Genomic DNA, 11,040 nt, shown 5'->3' with positions numbered 1-11,040 from the left:
GGAAAAATCTTTATAAAAATTTATCTTAGTTTGAAGTAAACCGTCGTTCTAGTCGGCAACATCCGTCGTTCTAATCAGAAACATCCGCAAATTTTTTGTTGGTCCTAATGTATGTTATTATTGAACCTTCATTGAATAAAGTTTTCAAAAAATTTTACTTTGATAAGTAATAAATAACAAAAAATATGTGTTTGTTATGAATAAACAAAATTTAAAACCAGGACATCAATACATCACCAAAAAAAAGTTAGACAGAGGTCAAGGTCGACTTTAATTAACCATAGTTAGGACAAATTTAACACATTAATATTTCGATTAATTTTATTTGAATTTCATTTAAGAATTTTTTAACATTTTCAATTAATTGCTTTACAGAACTCGATAAATTCTAATTGTATATTATAAAAAGTGCAATAGATTTGTAAAAATGTTTTACGAATACTTAACACTAAATATCGATTAAGTGAAAATATGTTAAAGGTTCCATCATAACTTATGTAGGGTACACTAAACTAAACCTTAAACTTGCGATCGATATGCCAATGATTTATTAAAAATTGAGGTTCAATTTAATCGAGTGTTTGCCATCGAATCTAAGACACACTCCAACCCATAATAATGAAAGAAATGATTGATGCTTCTATGATGGAGAAGACAGCCAACAAACCAGCCCTTTATTTTTTCGTTCCGATCGTATAGTCTTTCTTTAAGTCATGTCAGTGCATGTGTTTATAACTTATGACAACTCTTTGTTGCCAAATCTAGATGATCACAAACAGCTGTCCCTTATGATATGAAAAAAAAGGATAAAAATAAACTTTGAGTGTCCCGAGTGTAAGAACCGTATGAATATGAATGAAATCTAAAACACTTCATCAGCTGGAGGTGTTTTTTAATAAAGTTTTTTTTTGTGAGTTTTGGAATATTAATTATTGGTGACCAGAGTTATTTTTATAAAGCAAATATTAAAATAATATATACATTTTTGTTATCTTAGCATGACCAACTAAATAATTTTAGAGGAGACTTATTATAGGAAAAATTGGAATTTACAACAGATGAAAACTAATTTTTATTCGTTACTTTCGAAACGAATGGTGTAAAATTTTAATAAAAATATTCTGTAAATCTTCTTAAGATTATAAAGACCACTTTACTTTGCACTTTTCGATGTTTCCAAGGACTAAAATTATTCTAGGTCATCTAAATACTAATTGAAGTTTTTAAATAAATTATTGGGTGTATGACTTAAAAATGCGGAATTTTTTCAAATTTTTAGCTTTTATTTTAAAACATTTGATATTTATTCAGGGTATTGACTAATTTCCCATCATTCTAGCAAAATATGGATTCTGAGTTAAAGGAAATAATGCTCATCTTTTGAGGCCAAGAACGATTCAAGCCAATATCGGATACTCTGTTCTGAAGTGAATCGTACCCTAAAGAGAGCGTTCTGCATCGATCGAAACAAATAGTAGTCGGACGAGGCACGGTCTGGACTATAAAGCGGGTGAGGCAAAACTTCCTAACCACTTCTCTCTAAATAATTTTTAACAGATATTGCAATATGAGGCCGAGCGTTGCACAGTGGTTTAGAAACTTGCTAACTGTTATCTCCTCTCTAAAAAGCTATTCGCATCCAAATTTTGAACTTGTAAAAAGACGTACAAATTTGTCAAAGGGGGCAATGTTTGTGGAACTTCTGAGGAGTAAATAAAGGCCTTTTATATAAGTATTTGATAATGTTGAAAACATTATGACTTGAGAATTGATAATTTAGTAAAACTAAATAATTTTATTAAATTTTGGGACCAAATGGATTTTAGGCGATTTTTTAAAAAATTTAAGACCCGAGGTGACCAATTTTGAGGGGCTACGCACTGGCCCCCATTAGCGCTAGGAAGCTGAACAAACGTAAATCAACTCATAAACACCTCAGCTCAAACCATGTGCAATTTCGTAACAATATCTCAAATAGTTCCCAAGATACCGAATTATTTCCAAAAAAAAAAGTTTCTAAACCACTGTGCGTTGTCATGATATAATATTACGGTTTCATGTCTGGCCGCATATTTTGGGCGTTTTTCGGAATGCTCGCTTCAAACGAATCTGTTGCGTTCGTTAGAGGTTCCCTGTGATGGTTTGGTCAGATTTCAGCAGCTCATAATACATAGGACCCTTTTGCTCCCACCAAATACAGAGAATTACCATAGCGCCATGGATATTTGGCTTTGGTGTCGATTCGGCTGGTTGGCCTGACTTCACATACGATCTCTTACTCTTCGGGTTATTGTAATTGGGTTATAAATGGCTGAGATATTAAGAATAAACCGGGAAAACCTCGATTTTTGGCCTACTTTTGATCTATATTTGGATTACTAAATAGACAATATGGATATCTAATGATAGATATTTGAAAAACCATTGCAACGATATATATAAGGCTATAGTAAGTTAGACCTACAATGGGTCAAAATCGGAAAAAAATATTTTTTAACCCGAATTTTTTTTTCATCAAAAAAATTTTTTTTGTCATAAATTCTTTTTTGAAAAAGATTGTTTTTAAAAAATTAAAAAAAAATTGGAAAAAATTTAAAAAAAAAAATTGGAAAAAGCTTTTTAAAAAAAAATTAAAAAAAATTTTTAAAGATAATTTAATTTTGTATAATTTGGTGAAGGGTATATAAGATTCGGCACAGCCGAATATAGCTCTCCTGATCATTTTTCGTTTTTGTTTATCATTTTTCAGTTTTCCACACAATTTTTGGTAAAAAATTAATTTTGTACCCTCATGCTGGAGTAATGTGTGCTTCAAGCTTAATTGCGCAATCACTTGATTGCTCAATAATCATGGTGTTGAGTAAGGGCCCTATTAGATAGGACCCTTTTGCTCCCACCAAAAACAGAACATTACTTCAGCGCCATGGATATTTTACTTTTGTGTCGATTCGGCTTGTTGGCTGGATTTCTCATACGATCACTTACGCTTCGTAATGGATTCGTTTTTCATCGAATGATTCGGTGCAAAAAATATTTTCTTTTATAGTGTTAAACCATCATTTCGGTCAAGGTCCGAACGTGACCGTGACCAAGAGACCTTGAAACCGTGTTTCAAGGTTTCTCGGTTTCAATTCGCATGTTACCCAATTTCCCTAATTTTGGATGAATCCTGATGCTCGCAAACGTTTTGAAATTGCTGCTTAAGTAGCTCCCAATTATTTTGCAAGTTTTTGTTGAGTTTTACAAAAATCTTCATGGAAACATTCGTGAACATTACAGTCTAAAAGGTGTACATGGAGTTCTTTAGTACACAATACAGCACTGCTAAGAGAATTTCCAACCGAGAGACAGGGATGTTAAAAAACAGTTGGTCTTATCATAAATACCAAGATGAAAAAAAACTAACTGAATATTTATAAGAAACTTATTTATCATTTAAATTGAATACATCTTCTCAGTCTCTCTGCTGCGCTAAACGAGGCAGTCCACCGCCACAAAATACTTAGAGACTGAAGACTATTTTATCTTGCAACTACTCATACCAACTTTGATTAAGGAATTATGGTTCATTATTTTATTATAATGTGATTTTTTACTCTTGGCCAAAAAGAATAACAAAATCTGCAATGGTGATGCATTAACCAACATCTTTTTTTTTTGTTCGTAGATTATGTAGATTCCATGGTCCGTTGCTGAACAGAGCAGAAGGTAATCAACTTTTTGACATGTCGATGATAAATTTGTTTTTTAGCTGTTTTGAATTGATGATGGACAAGTTGTTTCGGTCTGTCGATAGTGTGCATGTGGTTCACATCACCTCCAATGAAAGTTATATGTAGAAAACTATACTGGAGGAAGCTTTCCACAATACAGCTCCTTTAGTTGAGTTTGGGTTTTGTTGCTGATGTTCGTCTGATGTGCTGTTTTTCACACATTTTGTATTGATTTCAAAATTATAGTAATTTTCACAATTTTCTAATTATTTAATCGTTTATTGATTTTTAATGTACAATAATAAACTGTTGCATATTATTCGTATTCGTACTCATATGCTCAAAGTTATAGTTGTATTCATGCTCATGCCACTTGTATCTGTTGACTCCCATCATCATTTTCGAATCCATCCATCACATGCAATAAAGTGTTGTGTCCCAATTATTTCGATGCGAATTTATTTCGTAGAACGTTTAAATTAGGTGTTGATTTAATGTTGAATTTGTTTAATTTATAACAAATTTAATTTGAGGAGAAAATGCAAATTATCTATATTTACATTTAATTGATGTTGTGGAAAGTAAGAGTGTTTTAATATTTTAATGTATGTAACTAGTTTTTATTGGAAAGATATAAATATCTTTTACATTAATTAGTTATGCATTTAAGTGGAACTGCATTTTATGTTGAATAATTTACTTAAAAGTTTAAATCCTTTTTATTCCTATATGACTGCTAGATCAAAAAATTTTCTGAATTTAGTGTGATTATAATCCAAATTAAAATCCATAATAAATAAACGAGAAAAATTTAAAGGGAATTGTTTATAGTTCGATCGAATGTTCAGCAATAGGCTGGAATAGGCCAATAGTCGGGTTATGGGCCCAACTTGGAATTTAGCTCCAAATTGCTGTACAGAGATTACATATTCGTAATAGCAACCGAATGTGTTGCCAATCGAATGATTCGATTGCACAAATATAATTTTTCGTTTCTAGCTAGGGTTTTTATCCCGGGAATTCCCGGTACAAATTTGCCGGGAAATTAGCCGGGAAACCCGGGAATTAAAAACTGACGGAAATACATAACAAAACAAGTTAGAACTCTATTTTTTCACCAAAAAACAGTGAAAAGTTTTTTTGCTTTTATCTCGGCAATAATATACCGCTTATTATTATTATTATTTATTTTGGGTTTTTCGTATGAAAATTTAAAAAGTGAATTCATTATTTATAGAATTTATTTCTTATTGAATCATTCTAATTTCTTTAAATTTCTTCTTCAAATCCATAACGAAATAGCTTCAACAATTTATTAAATGATTAAATTTTTCTTCAATTCAGATCTATTACAAAAAGGCTTCAGACAATTTTTTCGATTAATTTTGTAAATGATTTGATTTAACAAAAATTTAATCATTAAAAGTTTGAATAAATTCTGTTATTAATTAACTTTAAAATTAATTCAGTTTAAACAAATGCTTTGGAATGAATCTAAAAAATTAAATATTAGGAATGGATTTATGGAATGAAAGGCTGACATTCTTTAATTACGGATTAAGATTTTAGTGAATTAAGCTCAAATTTTATTAATTAATTCGAAGCTCTGATATTTAATAATTATAACACTAAGTTTTTATATGAAATTTGGCTATAATATTCCTAATTTACAGTATCATTATATATTTCGGGAATAGCCGGGTACACGGGAATGTAGAAAAAAATTTCCCGATTCCCGCGAATCAAAAAAGGTCGGGAAATTAAAAACCCTATTTCTAGCATCAGAAAATCAGTGGATAAAGAAGAATTTCGGTTAAAACAACAAAACTTTTGTTACCACTTCTAAAATTTTGTTGCCACAACTGTAAAATTCGGTCACTTTGGCAGTATCATTCGATTTGCAACAAATTCGGTTGCTACTACGAATCTGTTTTCTCTGTGAGGAGACTAAGGTCAAAGGAAAATATTGGGCTACTGTTAAAAGAGAGATGAATGTCACAAGAAATATGTCGATGAACATAAATGTTAAAGGTTACAGAACCAATAAAAGAAGGGATTCAGGCAAAATCCACTTCAAGCTTTAAGGCCTTATTCATAATCAATTTTTAAATAAATCAAAGCTTTATAAACCGATTTAGTATATAAAGGTAAAGGTTTATAAAACTTTTATAAATTTACAAATTGATTGAGAGAGTGTTCTGCTTCGATCGAAACAAATATTAGTCGGAGGGCCACGGTCTGGACTATAATGCAGGTGAGGCAAAACTTCCCAACCACTTCAATCTAAATACTTTTTAACAGGTATTACAACATGTGGCCGAGCGTTGTCATGGTGGAATATTACGGTTTCATGTCTGGGAGTTTTTCGGTCAATACTCGCTTCGAACTAATCAGTCGCGTTCGGTACAGGTTCCCAGTGCAGCTCTGGTTAGATTTCAGCAGCTCATAACACAGTACGATACTCAATATTAGACACGAACCGGATGATATACGTCTAAAACTATAAATTAAATTGAGAAAAACTGCGTTTTCAGTTTTTCATTTCGTGATCCTGTTTCTTTTTAAAAGGACTTCAAAAGGAGTACATTTTTGAAAAAATGTTTTAAAATACTTCTGATCATCCTACTATGCCAAATTTGATGTTAACTGATCAAGAAGGGTTGTAAAATATTTCGTATTATTTTGATTATATCCTGTCAGGATCGAAAAATGTTAAAAATGTCCTTTAAAATTTTTTTCCTTGAATATCCTTTTAGATTTCCAATATTTTTTTTTAAAAAAATAGTGAGTTAAAGATCAAAATATTGAATACCACATGCCAAAATTTCATCCTTCTATCTTCACTACTTAAGTGTTAAATAATATTTTAAATTTGCATTATCTGATTTTTTATATTTTATTTCAATATTTCATTCGAAAAAATATAACAAAAACCGTTGTGAAAAGAAACGAAGAATACTTTTTAATAAACAAATATAGTAACCAAATTCCTTGGGGCAATATAAAGGTTTGTGCAAAATTTTGTCGAATTATGTTTAAACTTGCGACTTGTAGTTTGATTACAAGGTTTACATAGACGGACGGACAGGACGACAGACATCGCTTAGTTGACTCAGAAAGTGATCCTGAGAAGTTTGGTAAGCTTTAAGGTGGGTGTTGGGACCATATTTTTGTATGTTGCAGACATCAGCCCTAACCCATTATACCTCCCCCGTTATGGTGGTGTAGGTTATAAATACGCACTTTTCTTAATAAAACTTTTTTGTATACTAATAATTTTTTTTTAATTTAATTTAATATAAAGGATTAAATTTTGACATTTACCCCCAGTAACACGAAGGCTGGTTATATATTAACTAATAGTTATACTGACAGTTTTCATACAAAAATAATTTAAACCGACAGTATAACTATTAGTTAAGGCATTACCAGGCTTCGTGTTAATGGGGGTTAGTATAGAATATTTGGATCTTTAACAAACTATTTTTTTAAAAGGAATTTATTGGCAATCTTAAGGGATATTAAAGGATACAAATTTTAAAGGACATTTTTGACATCTTTTGATCCTTACAGGATAAAATAAAGATTTACAAGTCTTCTTGTTGTTTTGACATAAAATTTGTCATTGTTGGATCAACAGGAAGGAGTATTTTTAAATATTTTTTGAAAAATGTACTTCTTTGAAACTTTGAAGTCCATTAAAAGAGGATCACGAAATGAAAAACAGAAAACGCCGTTTTTCTCCATTTAATTTATACGCATATCATCCGGTTCGTGTCTAACGATTTTTTTCACTTTTTGTAGTACGGTGTAATAGATAGGTCCCTTTTTCTCGCACCATGTATATTTGGCTGGTTGGCTGGGATTCACATAAGATCTCTCAATCTTCGGGTTATTGTAAAGGATCATTTTTCATCGCATGTAATGATTCCTTGCAAAAATAGTGTATGACTTAAAAATGAGAGACTTACAATACATGGCGTAAATTTAACTTGATAAAAGGTGCCGCTGAAGCACATCGTTTGCTAACCAAAGTTTAGGGTGAATGTGCTCCATCGGTTTCAACGAGCTAGAGATGCTTTATTCGGTTCAGAAGAGCGCAGCAGACATTTCAAAACGAGCAGCAGGAGTCATCCAAAGCAATTTCCGATAGACCTTCAAAGTCGATTAGCATGTCCGAAATGATGTTTGAACGCTATAAAAGAAAATCAGTTTTGCACCGAATCATTACTTGCGATGAAAAAAGGATACATTACGATAACTCAAATCTAAGAGATCGTACGAAAAGCCTCGGTCAAGCCTCCGAAACGACAACAAAGCCAAATATCCATGGCGCAAAGGTAATGCTCTGTATTTGGTGGGACCAAAATAATCTTATCTATTATGAACCTCGGAAATCTGCCATACAATCAAAGGGGACCTATACCGAATGCAACTGATTCGATATCATTGTCCGAAAAACACCCAGAATATGCGGCCAGATCATGACACATTTCTGCCACAAGGGGCAATACGTGTTAAAAACTATTTAGAATGAAGTGGTTGGGAAGTTTTGCTTCACCCGCTTTATAGATCAGATCTTGCTCCCGTCCGAATACTATTTGTTTCGATCGATGCAGAAGTCTTTCTCTGGAATACGCATCACAGATTATACAAAATAGGCTTGATCATGACCTCTAAAGATGAGTAGTTTTTTTGGCGCGGAATCCATATATTGCCAAAAATATGTGAAGAGGTAATAGCTAACAATGGCCAACACATTCAATAAATTTATATTATACAAATGTTTAAAAATAAAAGCTACAAATTTGAAAAAATCCCGCATTATGGTATATAGAATGTTTAGATATCGTCCCTACATACCCTACATTCAATATATTCTGCTCAACCCATTGGATATATGTAGTTGTGCTATAGTATCCTACTAAAATGCGTACCACTCTAATAATCTCTCTCGTCTTATCCTCATTCGGGTCCTACCCACTGTTTCGCAAGAAAAAAGAATCACGTGAGCGTCTCTTGTCCATTTTTGCAAATGTGCTCTTGTTGCCGCGAACACTTTCGAATTGTTCAAATTTGCCTCAACGAGTTCCCTATGGCGACGTAGTTAAACGAGCTACCAACCCGTTATGGCCGTTATCCCAGAGTGGTCCGACATCAATTAATGCTCCTTTGCAGTCCAATATTATTCTCGATTTAACCTTATCGGTCGTTATTGCCCTGTTTGCCAACTGGCTGTAGGTAAATATGTTCACATCTATTGACGCAATATATGCCTTAACCCAATTCATACATTCAGTGATAGCATGGATTTCCTCCTCGGAGTTGGTATATATAGAAAATTCAAAAAGTACCATAGAATTAGAAAATGTTCTCACTAAACTCAGAATCATATGCGTCAAAGTCCATGTTTTTCGGTTCATCATAGAAAATTCAAAAAGTAACATTGACAAATATAAAAAGTTTAAATGCATTTTGCTGATTAATGGTTATATATTGGATACTATGTTACGAAAAAAAAAAAAAAAATTAATAATTTTTAAATATTTTCCCAACACTGTATTTCCAAATACACACTTCCATATCCATACATATGTAAATAGTAGAGTAGCCTTAAGTATGTACGTAAGTCTTATGACAGTTTGGTTTATGAATTCATAATGCATGTCAATGCAGTCATATGCCTGCAAATACAAGACAAAAAATCCTTTCATTTCTACCCAAAACTAGACTACATTTGTACATACTACATACTCGTATATACATAAATGATTTAAACAATAAATGACCATTTCAGAATTTCAAATTGTGTGTTTCCAATTGTACAATCATTAGAATACGAAAATACAAATACTCGTACTGGTAAACAAAATTTTGATTGATACGCATTATATTTGTACAATTGTCAACTATTCTATTGTATTTCCAAGAACAACGATACATTTTCCTGTCTTACGTAGTTCAAAGTGGAGAGGATAAGAAAAAAAAATACCGAACTTTTGAATAATTCAATTGGACAATTTCTTGCGTTGTCTTTTTGCTTTTAGTAAGTACTTTTATATTTTGTACGATTTTGTGGTAAGAATGTTGTAAGATTATTAAAAATTTACAACCAGGAGGCAATTATAGACGTTTGAATGTTGCTGTCATATTATAGGACTGTCGTTTGTATATGCGTGTCATGACGAAAGCGTGACACATCATATTAAACATGTATGCCTACGTAAGTAGTCGAACGTACGTATTCTACATACGTTTGAATATACTACATACATAACTTGATATAAATGTACATGAAAATATACATAGTATGTGTACGAATGTTTTTACATGTGAATAATGTACAATTTCCCAACACTTCCATTGAAAATATTTAAACTGTTAAATATTTTTTAAGCATATCTTTTGGTTGATGTTGTAGAAAAAACCGATTGTGCTTGAATTTTATTACACACTGTTTAAATGAACTGCACTACCCACTTGAATATGGTTGGTTTAATGTTAATGCAACTACTATACTATAGATGCCGCCTGTGTGCTTGTTGAATGTGCATGCACTCGCTTAATATCAGAGATGGAAAATTCAGTATTTGAATATCGAAAATTACCTTAGCAGCAAATTGTTTTAAGTAAGTGCTAGAGTATCTAAAACCGAAAACCGTCAACCGGTTTTTATACCCTACACCACCATAGTGGGGAGGGTAATATGCGTTTGTGCAGATGTTTGTAACGCCCAAAAATATTAGTCTAACACCCACCTTAAAGTATACCGATCGACTTAGAATCACTATCTGAGTCGATTAAACGATGACCGTCCGTCCGTCTGGTTGGCTGGCCGGCTGTCCATGTAAACCTTTTGCGCAGAGTACAGGTCGCAATTTTTTAAGATATTTCGATCAAATTTGGTACATATTACTTTTACGGCCCAAGGACCAAGCCTATTGAAACTGGCTGAAATCGGTCCATTATTTCACCTAGCCCCCATACAAATGTCCCCTCGAAATTGAATTTTATCGGTCATAAATGTTTAATTTATCTATGTATCTACACAAATTTCGCTCCAAATAAGTTTTATATATACAAAATTCATGTCACCAAATTTTGTTACGATCGGTCCATAATTAGTCATAGCTCCCATATATGCCCGCTTCCGAAAATCACTTTAACGTGCATAAATCGCTTAAAAATGTTGGTATACACACAAAATTCAACATAGTTAACTTTAATATAGACATAAATCACACGACCTAATTTTATGGTGATCGGTCCATAATTGGTCATAGCTCCCATATAAGGCCCACTTCCGAAAATCACTCAAAAATATAAA

Source organism: Calliphora vicina, chromosome 5 (assembly GCF_958450345.1).
Source record: "Calliphora vicina chromosome 5, idCalVici1.1, whole genome shotgun sequence".
NCBI classification, from domain to species: Eukaryota; Metazoa; Arthropoda; class Insecta; order Diptera; family Calliphoridae; genus Calliphora; species Calliphora vicina.
The sequence above is the reverse complement of the archived record's forward strand: the minus strand, read 5'-3'. Positions refer to the sequence as shown.